Source organism: Numenius arquata, unplaced genomic scaffold (genome assembly GCF_964106895.1).
Source record: "Numenius arquata unplaced genomic scaffold, bNumArq3.hap1.1 HAP1_SCAFFOLD_166, whole genome shotgun sequence".
Lineage (NCBI taxonomy): Eukaryota > Metazoa > Chordata > Aves > Charadriiformes > Scolopacidae > Numenius > Numenius arquata.
In genome coordinates, this window is record NW_027415668.1 from 88,816 (window position 1) to 107,896 (window position 19,081).

Genomic DNA, 19,081 nt, shown 5'->3' on the forward strand with positions numbered 1-19,081 from the left:
CCTCCCTCTATGGCATCACAATCCCCCACTATGACATCACAACGCGGTTCTGTGACATCACAAACCCCACTGTGACATCACAACCCGACTCTGTGACATCACAACCGCACTCTATGACGTTACAACCCCACTCTATGAAATCACAACCCGACTCTGTGACATCACAAACACACTCTATGAAATCACAAACCCCACTATGGCATCACAACCCCACTCTATGACATAATAACCCCTCTATGACGTCACAACCCCACTCTATGACGTCACAACGCTACTTCTATGACGTCACAACCCCACTCTGTGACATCAGAAACCACTTAGTGACATCACAAACCCCACTATGACGTCACAACCCAACTCTGTGAAATCACAATGCCCCTCTATGACGTCACAACCCTACCTCTATGACATCACAACCCGACTCTATGACATCATAACCCCTCTATGATGTCACAACCCCACTCTATGACATCACAAACCACTCTGTGACATCACAAACCCCACTATCACGTCACAATCCCAATCTATGACATAATAACCTGACTCTGTGACATCACAACCACACTCTATGACGTCACAACCACACTCTATGACATCACAAACACACTCTATGACATCACAAACCCCACTATGATGTCACAACCCAACTCTGTGAAATCACAACGCCCTTCTATGACGTCACAACCCTACCTCTATGACATCACAACCCCACTCTATGACATCAGAAACCCCTCTATGATGCCACAACTGCACTCTATGACATCCCAATCCCCGATGACGTCACAACCCTCCCTCTATGAAATCACAACCCCCCTCTATGACATCACAAACCCCACTATGACGTCACAACCACACTCTGTGTAATCACAACGCCCTTCTAAGACGTCACAACCCTACCTCTATGACATCACAACCCTCTGTCTATGACATCACAACCCGACTCTGTGACATCACAACCCCACTCTATGACATCACAACCATACTCTATGACATCACAACCACACTCTATGACATCACAAACCACTCTGTGACATCACAAACCACTCTGTGACATCACAACCCAACTCTGTGAAATCACAACCCCTTCTATGACGTCATAACCCCACTCTATGAAATCATAACGCCCTCTATGACATTGTAACCCCACTCTATGACTTCTCTATGAAGAGCTTTTGGAGCGGGATCTCCAGAGAGAAACTCCTCCCTGGCTGCAGATGAGCTGGGACCGCCAAAACCCCCCCCTTTCTCATGGAAGATGCTCCCCAGAGCACCATCGGCTCTTATCTAGCCACTTTCCTCCCAAAAACGAGCCATCTCCTTCCCTGCAACGCTACGGGGCCAAGACAAGACGGGAGAGAACCCAAACGCCCTATCAAGTAACTCTGAAAAGGTGGAATTTGCCCCTTTCCCACAAGAAAAGCCTGAAGAGAAACCTTGCTCCTGCGGCTCGGGCTTGCTTTCCACGTCACCCCAGGGCTTCCAAACCAGGGAGGCTCCTTCGTCCTCCTCTTCCAAGAGGGATCTGTCCCGCAGGGCAGGCAGCTCCGCCTGCAACTGCTCCCCGACATTGATGCGGCTGAAAGGGGGAGGAAGAGGAGGGGGAGGAAGGCACGTCGGGAATGGATACGGCGCAACAAACACTAAAAAAGAGGGAAAACGTGGTGAGGTGGGGCAAAACCGGTCCCTATTGCCCAGCAAAACATCACTCAGTCTTCCGCCACCAACTTCCAACGCCCCTTCCCACCCCCAGCGTTACCCTTCAGCCACTGGAGGCTTTTTGGGCCCCATCGGGAAGGAAAATTTGGAGTTTTCCCCCAAAAGACAGTCCAACTGGTGAGTATCACTCTCCACAGCGGTAGGAAGCTGCCAGAGCCACGGCCAGCGAGTGACCACCGCGTCGGAATGTTGTGTGGAACGCGGGAGGCCGGCAATGGCCTGTGACGTCAGCAAAACCAGTGCTTTACTGGGACAGCACTGGGCGTTTGGGGGCGTTTCTGGCCAATATGGGGGACCCTCCACCCAAAAACACGCTGTGGAGAAGGGGCCGAGCGACACCCACCCCCAACCCGGGTTCCCTCCTCCTGTTTTCCCAGCGTTTGCCCTCATTCCCACGGCTCAACGTGGATTTTTGCCTCATCCTCCATCAAAAAAATCCAAAATCCTGGATGTTCTGCCCAAAAAATATAACAAAACCACACTGGGGATAAAACTCATTCTACAGACCGTCCTTTAACCTTCCTTGCCCTCCTCCTCCTCACACACCACTCCATCCCCCACAAAATTTCCCTCTTCTCAGGGAAATCATGGCTCTGGAGATGGACCCTCCGGCTACCACTTCACCCCTGCGGCTGCCCCGGGGCAGAAGGCGGGGATTGAGCCATTTGGGGCTTTTCTAGAAGCAAAAGGAGCAAAGCGAAACCCTGAGGGCCGTTTCCATCCCTCCTCCCCCAATCCCCAGGGAAAAATCCCCTCCTTTTTACTCTTTCCAGCTTTTTTGGGAGGCAAAAGCAAAGCCGGGGCCTGTGGGCTCAATTCCTCGGCTCCAGGTGTCAAAACCAGTAAGCAGAAGCCGAGCCCAGTAGGGAAACTGGGATGAGTGGGCGGCTGCGCCCCGGACACGCCGGTTTGGGTCCAACCACCACCTCTTTTTAATGATTGGATTCAGTTTTGAACCTCAAACTCGTACCATAAAAACCAGGCGGTGGCTTTAGGAGGAGCTCCAACTGCTCCGTGTCAACACCCGGGTTTCCACCGCAGTCATTGATCCCCCAGGAAGGGGGAGAATGTTTGAATTTAGGAATTCTCTGGCAGAAAATGGCTCCAAATGGGTGGAGTTGCTGGATTTAATGACAGCTGGTTGGATTCCTTTCCAGTTCTCCTGAGAACAAGAGCTGGGGAGAAGAAACCCCCCCGCCAGCTTTTGTGTGGCCAGAGACAGAGCTCAAAGGAATAAAAGTCATTTCCCAAATCGTCTTGAAATCCTTCAAATCTCCTCCTCAAAGCCCAACGATTTCCCCAGCTTTCCCATCCCCCTTGACACTTCCCACCTCCCCTTTTCTTTTCCTGCAGCTCCAGGTGATTAACGGGGGACGTATTTCCAATCAATTCCTCCCACGGACCCTGCAACCTTTGCCAAAGTCTCACCAAAACAAAGGCCTTTTGCCTAAATACACTCAAAGCACAAAAAATTGCCACCCACCTGCTTCCCGGCTGCTGTCGTCACCGGGACCAAGACGGGACCCACCTTCATCTCCTCCCAAAAGCATCTCAGGCTTTTGAGGGACAATTTCCATCTCCTGCTGCCTCCAGCCACAGTTTCTGGGCACAAACAAGGGCAGGGGGGGGGTTTCTGCCATCAGCCAAGTCAAAGACATCCAAACTTTGCTGGTCCATGGGGGCTGCCCAGCCAAGGAGATGTCCCTTAATTATATCGACTGGCAACTTCTATTATCATCAGAAGGTTGATCAGACTCGGTCCATAGACCCCAGCTCCAGCGTCACCACCCCAACGGGCTCCAGTCTGTGAGACTCGCACAGGCTCAGCTGAGAAAATGATGGCTCCAAAGGAAATGTAGCTCCAGGAGACAGAGCTCCACGGCCTGAGCGCAGCACTAACCAGAAGCTTTACTGACTCAACCGCTGCTTTTCTACCCAAACGCTGCTCATCTCCAGGGAGAGAAAGCTGCTTTAGCCACTTCTCCTCCAAAGCCCTCACAGGGCTAAAGCCACACAGTCAGGAGCACCCCTCTGCACAGAGACACAGCCAGCAGAAAGGCAATCCTTTGGGAAATCCATCAGGACACCCATTCCAGCAGAAAAGAGAATCCTTACCAGGCTGGTGGCAAAACTCCCCACGTCTCTGGGCCAGGGGGACGTCACCAACGCGTCCACACCTCTGAGGTTTGGGGTCCACCACGAGGCTGGTTTCCATTCTGTCCTCACATTCACATCTGTCATTCACATCCTCGGAGCTAAAACTGTCGGCAGGAGCTGCCTCATCCGGGGACTCGGAACCACCCGGGCACCTGACCTGCAGAACACAAGTACCTCTCAAGAGACCTTGATGTCCTGCATTAACACACCAGCCCGCTCTTGAGATCACACAACCACACAATGGTCACAGTTGGAAGGCACCTTAAAGCCACTCCAGTGCCACCCCCTGCCCTGGGCAGGGACACCTCCCACCACACCAGGCTGCTCCAAGACCCCTCCAACCCGGCCTGGAACCCCTCCAGGGATGGGGCAGCCACAGCTTCTCGGGGCAACCTGGGCCAGGCTCTCACCACCCCCCCAGCAAACCATTTCCTCCCCACATCTCATCTCAATCTCCTCTCTTCCAGTGGCAAATCCTTCCCCCTCCTCCCACGGCTCCCCTCCCTCATCCAGAGTCCCTCCCCAGCTTTCCTGGAGCCCCTTTAGGGACTGGAATGGGCTCCAAGGTCTCCCCGGAGCCTTCCCTTCTCCAGGCTGAACCCCCAACTCTCTTAGCCTTTCCTCACAGCAGAGGGGCTCCAGCCCTCCCAGCATCTCCATGGCCTCCTCTGGCCCACACTCCACATTGTTGGCTCCTGTGGAGCTTCTCACCCACCAACACCCCCACGTCCTTCTCCTCAGGGCTGCTCTCCAGCCATTCTCCACCCAGCCTGGATTTGTACCTTGCACCTTGCACTTGGCCTGGTGGAACTTCAGGAGGGTCACAGGAGCCACCTCCATCCTGCCCATGTCCCTCTGGCTCTGGGCAGAGGGTGGAGAAGCAGGACAACTGGCGGACTCATCACACAGGACTGCGGGAGAGCTGATCCCACCTCGCTGAGGAGCTGCTGGGACCGTCCCAGAGGCAAAAGGGGCTGAGTCTCTCCTGCATCTTCAGGGATAACGTTCCTCAAAGCCCAGGAAGAAACAGGGCCTGACCAGCGCGGGGGAAAGGAGACCCCACGGGGCAGGGGACGGGGGGACAACGACAGGACAAACACAGTCATTCCTCGGAACAGAGCGCCTTCCTCGGCACTCTTGCTCAGAAACGTGGTTTCTGGAGGAACTGGGTGTTTCACGGAAGGTTTTTACCCTCTTCCACCACCAGCACCTCCCGGCGGGACTCTCTCGGTGACAGGAGGTCGAGGTGACAGGGACAGTCCAGCGCAGGGAGCGCTTTGGGGCCCTGAGCTCTGTGCAAAACCCCAAAACTCGCTTTTTGAAGGTTGTTGGCCCTGCTGTGAGGGAAAGTTTGAAAATATTTTTTAAAAATGAAGCCACAAGAAATAGAACGAAAGACGTCGAGTGAAGGAAACGTCTCCTGGCGACATTAAGCTGCAAACAGCGTTGGTGGTTTCATCCTCCTGGCTTGGTTTCCTCTTGGCAACTTCATCCTCAAAACCACCTTTTCTTCCTCAAAACCACCTTTCTCCCTCTCCCCAGGGCCAGGCTCAAAAGGAGCACCCAAGGGCCGCAGTACCCAAGGGCCGGAGATTGCTCCCACACCCAAGGGGACAGGTTTTCACAGCACAGGGGGGGTGGCACTGCTTTGGGGGTGCTCACAGCAAAGGGGGGGGTGGCACTGCTTTGGGGGTGCTCACAGCAAAGGGGGCGGGGGGGCATCGATGACCCCCTTTTTCCCCCCATCCAGGTTCTCTGCGTGGAATCCATCTGCGTCGACCCCGCCAGCATCGAAGGGAACATCAAGGTGAGACCCTGGGGGGGCAGAAGCGACACCGAGGTGAGAACCTTGAGGTGGGGCGTCCCCCAAAATTCGTGCCCACCCCCCCAAAAAAACCCGTGCAGACACCCTCCCCCCAGCAAGTGAAGCTCAACCCGCATCGAGGGGGACACGGGGGTCTCCCCTCGGGGACAGCGGGGGGGGCAGGACATGTCTGTGAGCTGGGACCAAGCAGGGACAGGCTGGGGGGGGGGAAAGGGAGGGGAGTGGGAGGAGTGCGGCCAGGGGTGGGGCTGAGGCCACACCCAGCTGGCAGGTCAGGAAGGGGTGGGGCTAAAGAAAGGGGTGGGGCTAAGAAAGGAGGCCACACCCACCAGAGGCACCCCAGGGAAGGGCAGGGCTAGGGGGAAGGGAGTGGGGCTCTGGCAGGCCACGCCCACAGACTCAGGGAGGAGGTGGAGCTAAAGGACAAGGCCACGCCCACCAGTGGGAGTTACCCCTAGAAGGGTGAGGGTGGGAAAAGTGGGTGGGGCCAAGGGAGGCCACACCTACCACTCATACAAGGGAGTGGCTGGGCTATGGGCAGGGGCGGAGCCACAGGGAAGGGGTGGGGCCAAGGGAGGTCACACCCACAGGGAACACCCTGGGGGGCGGTGCTAAGGGAACAAGCCACACCCCCAAGGGCTACTACAGGCAGGGACAGAGGGGCGTGGCTAAGGGAGAAGGGGTGGAGCTGAAGGGAAGGGGCGTGGCTAAGGGAGGAAGCCACACCCCCAGGTGAGACAGGGACACAAAGGGGTGGAGCCAGGGAAAACAAGCCACGCCCACAGGGCCTCCTGCAAGAGGCAGGGCTAAGGCAGTGAACCCCACCCACAAGAGCTGGAAGGCCACACCCACAAAGGGGTGGGGCTAAATGAGAAGACCACACCCACAAAGGGGTGGGGCTAACTGGGCCAAGCCACAGCCCCAGCAGCCCCCATCATTCCAAGGGAGGGCGTGGCCAGGGGTTGCCCCACCCCATGGCAGTGCCCACCCTGTCTGCCCCCAAAAAAGGGGACAACCTCCCCAAAAAGGGGACTGTCCCCTCCCCGGGTGTGCCCCCCAAAACAGGGACAACACCCCCAAAAAGGGGGCTGCCCCCCCCCAAACGCTGTTGTCTCCCGAGGAACCAGGGTACGAGGGGGAGGCAGTGAACACCCACCGCGAGCGGCCACAGGTAAGGGAGGAGCCCCCCAAAAAACCCCCAAAAGAGGGGACAGATCTCATTAAACACCCCTGAAATTGGGGGGGTGGTAGATTTTGGGGAACCTCCCCCAGAACCCCATTTTGCCCCGTAGAATGTTGACATCAGCCGCCCCCCTCGCCAAAGCCCTGGTCACTGTCCCCAAGCATTATTGGGGGTGGGGGGCATTAATTTTGGGGGCTTCCAGGGGGGTCCATCAGGGTGATGGGGGTGATCTCCAGGTACCTACGAGGGGGATGAGGAGGGTGTGTGTGTGAGGTGGTGACCCGCTACCCTCCAGCACCTTTTGGGGGGTACCTGCACCCCCTGGGCCCATGACAGACCCCTCCATTCACTTGGTTTGGGTGTGTGGGGGTGGGGGTGTGAGTGTGTGTGTGTGTGTGTGGGGGGGAGGTGTGTTTGTCAGTGGTTTTCAGGTGTTTTTTCTCTGCAGTGCAGTATAAACGGCCCGGAGGGGGCGGGTGCTGCTCTGTGTGCACCGGGAATGGGAAGGGGGGGGGGGCACCACAAAAACACCCATTTTCCCAACCCCCTCACCCCAAAAACCACTAATTCTCTCACCCCCCACCCCAAAACACACTTCCTCACCCAAAAAGACCCCTCTCCCAACTCCTCCATCCCCCAAAAAACCCTCTCCCACCCCAAACTCCCCTCTCTCCCAACCCAGACAGCCCAAAACCCCCCACATTCTCCCAACCCCACCAAAAAAATCTCTCCCAAACCCCCCCACCCCCAAAGAACACCCCTCCTCCCAAACCTGCACCCCCAAAACCCCTCCCATCCCAAACTCCCCTTACCAGCTCAAAAAACCCAACCCCAAACCCCCACTCTCCCAAACCCCCCCAAACCCACCCTCAACACCCCCCATCCCAAAAGACCCTCTCCCACCCCAAACCCCAGCTCACTTCTGCCTCACAAGCTCTTCCCTCGTTCATCACCAGCTTCTTGATAGCCCCAAAAACCTCCTGTCACTCCCTGGAAGGGAAGGGCTCTGGTGGTGCCTTGCGAGGGGCGGGGTCAGCACAGGTGCTTTAAATCTCTTCTTTTGGTAAAACTGGCTATTTGGGGGAGTTTTTATCTTGTTTCTAATGGTTCAAGCCAAGCGGTGCGGCCCTTTTGTGGCCCTGAGGGGAAAGGGGGCAGGGGCGCCTTTCCCGCCTTTTTCACCACCTGAGGGGAGCCCTCGCAGGAGAGAGGGGGCGGGGCGAGTGCAGCCACTGGCCCAATGGCGGCTTGAAGAGGAGGCGGTGGGCGGGATGAGAGCGTTGGGCGGGCCAATGGGCAGCGGTGTTTTCCAGGGTGGGCGGTGCCGCCACGAGCGCATGGGCAGAAGGGGAGGGCGCACAGGCGGCTCCCTAAGGGCAGCTGGTGTGGGCGGTGCTGCCGGGGGGTTTTAAGGGGTCCCGGGGGGGTTTGTGGCCTCTGTAGAAGAGGGGAAAAGGGAGGAAGGGATGTGGGAGAGGGCAATGGGGATGATCTCGTCGTGGTTTGAGCTCGCCGGGTGCTTCTTTTTCCTCAGAAGGGCTGTGAGAAATGTCCCCGAGGAAGCGCTGCAGAGTGTCAGGTGTCTCTCAGGTGAGGGGCTGTCCCCCCTCTGTATCCTCTCTCCCCTTTCTCACCCTTTTCATTCTGCATTTTCCCCATAGGAGCCACCACTTCCCCCCTTCCCCAAGCTTATTGCCCCGATATCCAGGCAATTCCCTCCCCTTTTTCCCCATAGATATCTTGAAGGAAGTCATTTGGGAATACAGAGATGCCTACTGGGAGATGGTCAGGCGGGTGGGCAGGACCCTGCAGCAGGTGAGGGGGGAGGCAAAGAGGGGCGTGTGGGGGGTATTTTCTGGGGTTTAAGGCCCCCTGTTAGATTAACCCTTTGTGCCTTACAGGTCTTTTGGCTGCAGCTGGTGGAGATGGACACCAAACACCACATTGACATCCTCACCAGTGACCTGTCCCCCACCAAAGGGGTGATCCTGTGCTAGTGTGGGTCTTTTTTCCCTGGGAGGGGGTGGAATTTTGGGAGGCAAGCAGACCCCGTTAGAGCTTCCCCTTCCCTGTTCAGGGGGACTCCTCTGCTGTTCCCCCTCAAGCCCCAGGGACACCCAGACGGCCAAGCTGGGGCTCCTCATGGTCATCCTCAGCTTCATCTTCATGAAGGGCAACTTGCCCGAAGATGGTGAGGCCTCCCCCCAAATCCCCCCAGCCATATCCTGCTTCCCACTGGTGCCCCTCCCCCCTCTTGACACCACCTTTTTTCCAGGGGCTGTCTGGAAATTTCTTTGCTGGCTCTGGCTGCAGACAGGATAGAACATAATGGGGGATGGGGCTCGTTAGTGCTGCTCCTCGTTAATCCTGTTGTTCCCAGGGAGTGACAGGAGGTTTTTGGGGATATCAAGAAGCTGGTGATGAACGAGGGAAGAGCTTGTGCAGCAGAAGTGAGTTGGGGTTTGGGGTGGGAGAGGGTCTTTTGGGATGGGGGGTGTTGAGGGTGGTTTTGGGGAGGTTAGCGAGGGGGGTTTGGGAGAGGGGGGCTTTGGGGTTGGGTTTTTTAGACCTGGTAAGGGGAGTTTGTGATGGGAGGGGATTTGGGGGTGCAGGGTTGGGAGGAGGGATGTTCTTTGGGGGTGGGAGGTTTGGGAGAGGGTTTTTTGGGGGCAGGGGTGCGAGAATGGGTGGTTTTGGAAGGGGTGGGAGAAGGGATGAATTTAGGGTGGGAGAGGGTGTGTTTTTTGGGGTCCCCCCCCTTTCCAGCCCATGGTCTGCACAGAGTAGCACCAGCCCCAACCGGGCTGTTTATACTGCACTGAAGAGAAAAAATACCTAAAAAACACTGCCACCCCCTCCCCCCACCCCGGTGACTGTCACGGGGTCAGGGAGCGCAGGCACCCCCCAAAATGTGCTGGGGGGAGGGGGTCAGGGCTGCTGGAGCCCCTCTGCTGTGAGGACAGGCTGAGAGAGTTGGGGGGGTTGAGCCCAGAGAAAGGAAGGCTCCGGGGAGACCATTCTGCCCCTTCCAGTCCCTAAAGGGTGGGGCTCCAGGAAAGCTGGGGGGGGACTCTGGATGAGGGAGGGGAGCCGTGGGAGGAGGGGAAAGGGTTTGCCACTGGAAGAGGGGAGATTGAGATGAGATGTGGGGAGGAAATGGTTTGCTGGGGGGGTGGTGAGAGCCTGGCCCAGGTTGCCCCGAGAAGCTGTGGCTGCCCCATCCCTGGAGGGGTTCCAGGCCGGGTTGGAGGGGTCTTGGAGCAGCCTGGTGTGGTGGGAGGTGTCCCTGCCCAGGGCAGGGGGTGGCACTGGAGGGGCTTTAAGGTGCCTTCCAACTGTGACCATTGTGTGGTTGTGTGATCTCAAGAGCGTGCTGGTGTGTTAATGCAGGACATCAAGGTCTCTTGAGAGGTACTTGTGTTCTGCAGGTCAGGTGCCCGGGTGGTTCCGAGTCCCCGGATGAGGCAGCTCCTGCCGACAGTTTTAGCTCCGAGGATGTGACAGAACGGAAACCAGCCTTGTGGTGGACCCCAACCCTCAGAGGTGTGGACGCGTTGGTGACGTCCCCCTGGCCCAGAGAGGCGGGGAGTTTTGCCACCAGCCTGGTAAGGATTCTCTTTTCTGCTGGAATGGGTGTCCCGATGGATTTCCCAAAGGGTTGCCTTTCTGCTGGCTGTGTCTCTGTGCAGAGGGGTGCTCCTGACTGTGTGGCTTTAGCCCTGTGAGGGCTTTGGAGGAGAAGTGGCTCTCCTCAAGGAGAAGGGACATCTCCTTGTCTGGGCAGCCCCCATGGACCAGAAAAGTTTGGATGTCTTTGACTTGGCTGATTCCAGAAAACCCCCCCCTGCCCTTGTTTGTGCCCAGAAACTGTGGCTGGGGGCAGCAGGAGATGGAAATTGTCCCTCAAAAGCCCGAGATGCTTTTGGGGGGAGGTGAGGGTGGGTCCCGTCTTGGTCCCGGTGACGACAGCAGCCGGGAAGCAGGTGGGTGGCAATTTTTTGTGCTTTGAGTGTATTTAGGCAAAAGGCCTTTGTTTTGGTGAGACTTTGGCAAAGGTTGCAGGGGCCGTGGGAGGAATTGATTGGAAATACATCCCCCGTTAATCACCTGGAGCTGCAGGAAAAGAAAAGGGGAGGTGGGAAGTGTCAAGGGGGATGGGAAAGCTGGGGAAATCCTTGGGTTTTGAGGAGGAGATTTGAAGGATTTCAAGACGATTTGGGAAATGACTTTTATTCCTTTGAGCTCTCTCTCTGGCCACACAAAAGCTGGCGGGGGGGTTTCTTCTCCCCAGCTCTTGTTCTCAGGAGAACTGGAAAGGAATCCAGCCGGCTGCCATTAAATGGAGCAACTCCACCCATTTGGAGCCATTTTCTGCCAGAGAATTCCTAAATTCAAACATTGTCCCCCTTCCTGGGGGATCAGTGACCGCGGTGGAAACCCGGGTGTTGACAGGGAGCAGTTGGAGCTCCTCCTAAAGCCACTGCCTGGTTTTTATGGTACGAGTTTGGGGTTCAAAACTGAATCCAATCATTAACAAGAGGTGGTGGTTGGACCCAAACCATGGGCATGTCTGGGACGCAGCCGCCCACTCATCCCAGTTTCCCTACTGGGCTCAGCTTCTGCTGACTGGTTTTACCACCTGGAGTTCCTGGGAGCCGAGGATTTGAGCCCCCAGGCCCCGGCTCTCCTTTTGCCTCCTAAAAAAGCTGAAAACAGATGAAGGAGGGGATTTTTCCCTGGGGATTGGGGGAGGAGGGATGGAAACGGCCCCCGGGGTTTCGCTTTGCTCCTTTTGCTTCTAGAAAAGCCCCAAATGGCTCAATCCCCGCCTTCTGCCCTGGGGCAGCCGCAGGGGTGAAGTCGTACCCGGAGGGTCCATCTCCAGAGCCATGATTTCCCTGAGAAGGGGGAAATTTTGTGGGGGATGGAGTGGTGTGTGTGGAGGAGGAGGGCAAGGAAGGTTAAAGGACGGTCTGTAGAATGAGTTTTATGCCCAGTGTGGTTTTGTTAGATTTTTTGGGCAGAACATCCAGGATTTTTGGTTTTTTTGATGGAGGATGAGGCAAAAATCCACGTTCAGCCATTGGAATGAGGACTAATGTTGGGAAAACGGGAGGAGGGAACCGGGGTTGCGGATGGGTGTCACTTGGCCCCTTCTCCACAGCGTGTTTTTGGGTGGAGGGTCCCCCATATTGGCCAGAAACGCCCCAAAATGCCAAGTGCTGTCCCAGTAAAGCACTGGTTTTGCTGACATCACAGCCCGTTGCCGGCCTCCAGCGTTCCACACAACATTCCGACGCGGTGGTCGCTCGCTGGCCGTGGCTGTGGCAGCTTCCTACCGCTGTGGACAGAGATACTCACCAGTTGGACTGTTTTTTTGGGGAAAAACCCAAATTTTCCTTCCCGATGGGGCCGAAAAAGCCTCCAGTGGCCGAAGGGTAACGCTGGGGGTGGGAAGGGGCGGTGGAAGTTGGTGGCGGAAGACTGAGTGATGTTTTGCTGGGAAACAGGGACTGGTTTTGCCCCAACTCACCACGTTTTCCCTCTTTTGAAGCGTTTGTTGCGCCGTATCCATTCCCGACGTGCCTTCCTCACCCTCCTCTTCCTCCCCCTTTCAGCCGCATCAATGTTGGGGACCAGTTTCAGGCAGAGCTCCCTGCCCTGCAGGACAGATCCTGCTTGGGACAGGAGGAAGAAGAGCGAGCCTCCCTTGTCTGGAAGCCGTGGGGTGACATTGAATCCAACCCCGAGACTCAGGAGAAAGGTTTGTCTTAAACCTTTTCTTTGGGGAATCGGGAAAATTCCACCTTCTCAGAGTTACTTGATAGGGCGTTTGGGTTCTCTCCCGTCTTGTCTTGACCCCGTAGCGATCGAGGGAAGGAGATGGCTAATTTTTGGGAGGAAAGTGGCTAAATAAGAGCCGATGGTGCTCTCGGGAGCATCTTCCATGAGAAAGGGGGGGTTTTGGCGGTCCCAGCTCATCTGCAGCCAGGGAGGAGTTTCTCTCTGGAGATCCTGCTCCAAAAGCTGCTCTTCCTGTGGCAATAGTTGGAATATGGGCCTTTTTTCTGGGCCTTTTCTGGTTTCCGGTCTGTTTTCTGCCCTTCCTCCATTTCCCATCCATCTCCTGTGGCATTTTTTCTCCTTTTTGGAGGAAAACCGGACTCGTTGGTGTTTTTTCTTGCCTTTGTAGTTTCAAAGCTGCTGAAGATGGCCTCTTCCAGCGGCAGAGCCGGGGCAGGGCTGAACGCGGAGCTGGCTCTGCATTGCCTGCACGAGGCTCGGGGCAACGTTGCGGTAGGGAGCAGCGCTTCCCCCTGAAGAACCCGCTTTGTGACTGGTTTGAGCTGGGAGTTGCTCTGAGTTGGCTCTTCCAGGGGCCGGAATCTCTTTGCTCAAGGCGCCGGGTGCTGCCTGTGGCAGCGTTAAGGTCTGGTGGGGTGACAGAGCCCGTCCCGGTGCATCCATTGGAACTTGTTTGGATTCTGGGACAGTTGCGAGAATGGAATTTCCCTTTTTCCTTTTTTTGCCCTTTTTCCTCCTCTGCCAAAGGAACTGATGTCTTTTTTTCCCCATTAAATCTGGCAGGAAGCTCTGGAAATGCTGCGCTCTGGGCCCCCCCGGAGACCCGAATGCCACCCCTTGGCTGATTACCATTACGCAGGTAAATGGGAGGAGAACAGATCCCTTGGCTTTGGGATTTATCCTTTAAAATGTCAGTTTTGGGTGGGGAAAACAGTAGTTTTAATCTATTTGTGGGGCTTTTTGAGGCAGGGAAATGCCTCTTCTAATAATTTACCCGTGGCTGTTTATCCCAAGGCTCAGACACTTGGACCCGGCGGGAACAGCAGCTCTTTAAAGAGGCTTTTTACATACATAAGAAGAATTTTCGCCTCATCCAGAAGGAGGTAAAGCCGTTGGAGCGGGCCGGAGCTCGTTAGCAGGGAGGCTTTTAACCCAGAAAGCCCTATTTTCAATCCCCCGTTGGAATCCTGTCCTTAGGACCCTTCTTCCTGCTAAAAACCCAGCGGGAGAAGACATCATTGCCCTCATTTGTAATGCAAGGGAGTCTTTAATATCCCTGGATTTCTCCCCATAGATCCAGACAAAAACCGTGGCCCAGTGTGTTGAATATTACTACAGCCACAAGAAGAAGATCCGTTTTGGCTGCACCCGACCTCGCCTCATGCAGAAAAGGGTCAAGAGAGTCCAGGATGAGGAGGAAAAAGCCAAAGGCGAGGTAAAAAAACTGCTGGGGGGGGTTTGTTTCCTCGACAAATCCATCTGCTCAAACGTTCCTTGACAGGAAACAGGGATTTCGTTCGCAGAAATAGATATTATTTTAATTTTTTGTGGGTGGGGAAGCAAGGTTGCTGTGTGGCTTCAGTGCGTCAGAATTGCACCTTTTCAGCCCCATTGATAGATTTTGTGGAGGAAAGTGCTTCTCCGCTTGGGACAGTGGAAATAATACAGTTTTTCTTCCAAGTTGTGGCTTTGCACCCCGTTTTCCCGTTGGTTTTTTGAGTGTTTAGTGCTCAGACTTTACGTGGGCTGATAAGCCGCGTGAAATCCATGGCAAAAAAATCTTATTTATTTGCCTTTTTGAGACATTTCAAGTTAGTTTTTGCCCATTTTGCAGGCCATTTGCCACCAGAAGAAGAGGCCGCGTTTTATGACCAAAGACAAGCCCATGCCGGGGCATCACCAACTTCATCCCCACAGCGCCTGCGGCTCCTCTGGGGATCCCGGGACCTCCGTGTGCTGGGACTTGCCCTGAGGTGAGTGCGGAAGGTCAGCCCTCCCTTTTTCGTCCCCAAATGCCTCCTTTGAGCTCAAAAAACAACCCAGTGTGGGGGGCAGAGGGGGAGGGCAGCTGGAGGATTGCCCTTGCTGGATTGCCCTTGCCCCAGGGCTCCTTGGTGGTTTCATTTGATTTTCAACCCAAACGAATCTGTATTTTTGGAGTCAGGGAGACCTTCCCCAGAGCCGTGAGGTTCAGAGCGGCCCCTCCTTGTGCAAAAGCCTCAGGTTTCCCCTTTTTGCCCAGGACAAACTCAAGTTCCATTGAGTTTTGTGGCCCGAGGCTTGCCCACTCCAGTCCCTCACAGCCAGCAAAATGCCTCCAGTTTTAATTTGACCTCATTTGAAGTGATCGACCAATTAATTCTCCTATTTTAACCCCCAAAAATCCATCTTCTTTAACCACCGACGTCCAGAACGGTATCATTTCGTGGCCAAACAGACCAGGAATTCACACAAGTAGGAAATAACAAAGCTGGATCTAAAGGATTTCTAAAAAAAGGATTTAAATATGCCTTTCTTCTTCATTTCCAGATTGTTTGAGAAGATCCTCATGAGAAACACCCCCATGAGGACAAGTCCCACCAGACCACCAGAAAGTCCCACCTGAGGCTCCATCCCCCCCGGGCTGTTTGAAAGGCCCCGGGCACCGACACCGACCCACCGGCGGGGCCATTTTTCCCTGCATGGCGGGCCTGTGCTGGTGACTGGGAGCGCTCCCTGCCCTCCCTGCCAACAACAGCCCATCCCAGCAGGGAGAGCTCCATGTGCCCCTTGTCCCCCCCAGACCTCCAAGGCCCCCGGCCCTCCCTCCCATCGTTGCCACCCCTCAGCACTGGCAGCTCCCTGTCGTCCCTGCACCCCCCAGAAAGCCAGCCCCCCCAGCCCCAGAGCCACCAACTGTCCCGTGATGACAGCCTGTCTCTCCTGTCCCTTCGGGAGCCCCTGGACTCCTGGCCCCCCCTGCCCCCCCTGAGCCATGGCCAGGGCCAGGCGTGCTCTCCCAAGGAAGACAGAGCAGAGGTGCCAGGCTGGATGGGAGGGAGAGGAGCCGGCAGGGACAGGGACAAGGCTGCGGAGGGACATGGCCTGCTTTGGGCCGGGGACACGGATGCTTCTCCTGGAGGGAGGGCAAGAAGAGAGACAAAGGAGAGCGACTGGGAGATGGAGATGAGCTCCTGCACCCTCCTCGCACACCTGCCAAAAATAAAGGCTTTTCCCTCTCTTCATTTATTGCATTTTGTTGGTGATGTCACCATCCCAGCCCCAGGATCCTGAGGCGCGGAACAGACTCTACAACTCGCAGAGAGTTATAAATCAGACATGTTTATTGCGGCGCCGGGTGCAAGGGGGATCGCTCCTCTAAACTTGCACACTGGCTCGTAAAACAAGCATCTATTTATGACAAAAAGCATACATATTCATTAGTGTGGGTGGGGTTATCATAATTAATTCTAAGAAAAGGCGTTACTATTCTATTTATTTCTAGGAACTCATTATCATAAGTCTCCTCCCCTTGCCCCATGCCTACTGTCGCCCGGTGGTCGTGGGCTGGGGTCTTCTGGAGGAAGGCTCATAGTCTTCTTCACCGTGTACTTTTACCTTTGGCTTAGAATGCTGGGCTGGCTGGACCTCAAACCGCGGGACTGGTCCCGACCAGATGGACACTGCACCCAGACAGTTGGGTTCCTCCTTAGGGTGCAGGCTGTTCCTGCTATCCTATACACAAGGCCAGCTCCTTATCTTGGAATGCTGGGCTCCTGGGCTCCGAGGTGTGCTCTTTGCCAAGCTGTACTAAATCTACACTAACGACCTTGTCATCTTGTCATCTCGTACAGAATCCTAGTGCAATAAATATAATTACTGCGACGAAGAGCTGCTTAAGCCATATAAAATTAGGTAACCATGATGTAAGCTTTTCCCAGAGCTTAGTAAAACCTAGGGAAGCACCACCTCGGGCCACTTGGTGTCAGACCTTTGCGTGTTCTCAAATTTTCTGGATATCGGTTTCCATCTTACCTGACTCATCGACATAAGTGCAGCAGCTTGTGTGGGTCAGAGCACAGACTCCTCCTACATCAGCTGTTATTATATCTAGGGCCATTCTGCTTTGTATGACCGTGCCCTTCAGGGATTCTAGTTCCTTGCCCAAACGGGAAAGGGCATCAGCAGTTGAGTTTGCTATTATTTCCATTTCCGCCGAAATATTTACTATGGCCCGTTCCGGTTGGTACACACCTAGTGAAGGAAGCAGAACTCTGACAAAACTGTAAAATCCGGTGTTACATCTAAGTAAAGGGTTGGAGATTGTTCGTCGATTGAATTGTCTCCAAACGCCCCGTACAATACCTCTCGTACCATCTCTGTGGAACATTTGCAATGGAGGAGCTAGATAACCCATAGTGCAGTCTCCTGTCCGATGTCGTGGCAGCTGTTTCCAGCCTTTAAATCTCCGCAGAGCCACCAATACCCCTCCGGTAGGTTACAGGTAGCATTTATAGCCGGGGAAGTATCGGCAGCGCTTCTGCCGTACAAGTATTGTGCCCGCTTCTGTTCTCCTTCTCCCGGAGAAGCTTTTGTAGAGTTTATTGGCTTGTCAACACTAGTTATGTTCCCTTTGACCAAAGCTGTTGTGGGCCAGTTGCCGAGGTCCGTACGGCTAAATTGCCCTGGTGATGCTCCCGCAGGGTTGTAACTTATGTACGGCACAGAGCGGTTTGCTAATGCTAAAGTGTAGGTTACTTGCTCTAATGAAGAGCTTTCCGTCCGACAGGAGTGTGAGGATTTAAGCATTTCATACGGATTTATGTCTGTCCAGTTGCTTACAGGGACTCCAAAAAGTGGGGAATCAAAGTCATCAGCTTGCTCACGTATCCAACAGTCACTAACATTGGTATATTTTACAACACTCTTTACAAGGGATGCGTAAGCATTCGCGTTAATGGATGCAGCCACAGCACAGTAAGGCTACAAGAGTCCAGATTTCTGTCTTTGGAGATGAAGTTTTAAAGGTCCGGTAGGCGTCGACTCCTGTCGTGGTTTAGGTTTAGGGGCTTTCTCCACTCTGGTATGATGTGTCCATGAGGCTTGTTCTTCAATCTTGGCTGCCGTGTGAGAAGTCAGCAGCACCTGGAACGGACCTTCCTATTTCGGCTTTAAAGGTGAATCTGAAAGAGATCTAACATACACATAGTAGATGATTCATAGATTGGTCCAGGCCGGAAGGGACCTCCAAAGGTCATCTAGTCCGACCTCCCCGCAGTCAGCAGGGACACCCCCAACTAGACCAGGTTGCCCAGGGCCCTGTCGAGCCTCACCTTGAATGTCTCCAGGGAAGGGGCCTCAACCACCTCCCTGGGCAACCTGTTCCAGTGCTCCACCACCCTCATGGTAGAGAACTTTTTCCTGATATCCAATCTAAATCTCCCCTTCTCCAACTTAAAACCATTGCCCCTCATCCTGTCACTGCCGGCCTTTGTAAACAGACCCTCCCCAGCCTTCCTGTAGCCCCCCCTCAGGTACTACATGTACCCAGCATTGCTCTGACCCAGGGGCAGCACCTTGCGATTCTGACACCGTTGGGTGTCCCAGCACCCAGCGAGGGGGCGCAGCGTGGGAGAAACCAGCGTCACTCTGCAGCTCCTCCGTCCTTCCAGGGTGCCAGGAGGAAAAAGAAACCGTAACTGGTACAGGGCTGAGCGTAGCTACGTGCTGCCTCTTCTCGAGAGAAACGGGGCGCTGGTTTCAAAGAGAAGGTGCCGTTTGATTGAGACGCTGGCTCTGCTGCCTGGAATCCAGCCTGCAGCGGGGTTAGCAGGCTGCAGAAGGATCCTTACTTCCCCCCAACCCCGGTCAAGTGGCTTCAGATTCAAAGACTCAAACCCTTCCTTCTTCCAAAGAGGGGGCAGAGGAAAACGTACAGGGAAGAGACACGATTTAAGCACCAGCTTCCAAACTGGAAAGAAATCCTTCCCGGTTCCACACGGAAAACAAGAGAAAAGGGTTCCTTCTTTCCACCTAAAGAGGCAAACCGATGCCTTCGTTGATATCGTAGAGTGCCAGATACCAGGTTGGAAGGGACCTCAAGGGTCACTGGCCCAACCTTTGGATGCGAGGTCTGTCACCCCGTGGCGATCGCCAGGGTTGATTCGGCTGGTCTGGCTGGCGAGGGGGGTGTCCCCTCTCCACTCCATGGGCGTCCCTCCCAAAAATGCACGCTGGGTCAAAGGGGACGACCTTCCCCGATAGAGACGCACCATTCATCAGTCAAGGGTACAGGGAAGCTTTGCTCCCCCGCGAGAACCTCCAAACCATTGATACTTAAAAAGTGCTTTGAACAACAGAGGCAGACAAAGTCCCCTCTCCAAAAAAGTCAAAATCTGACTTGCTGCACAGTAAGA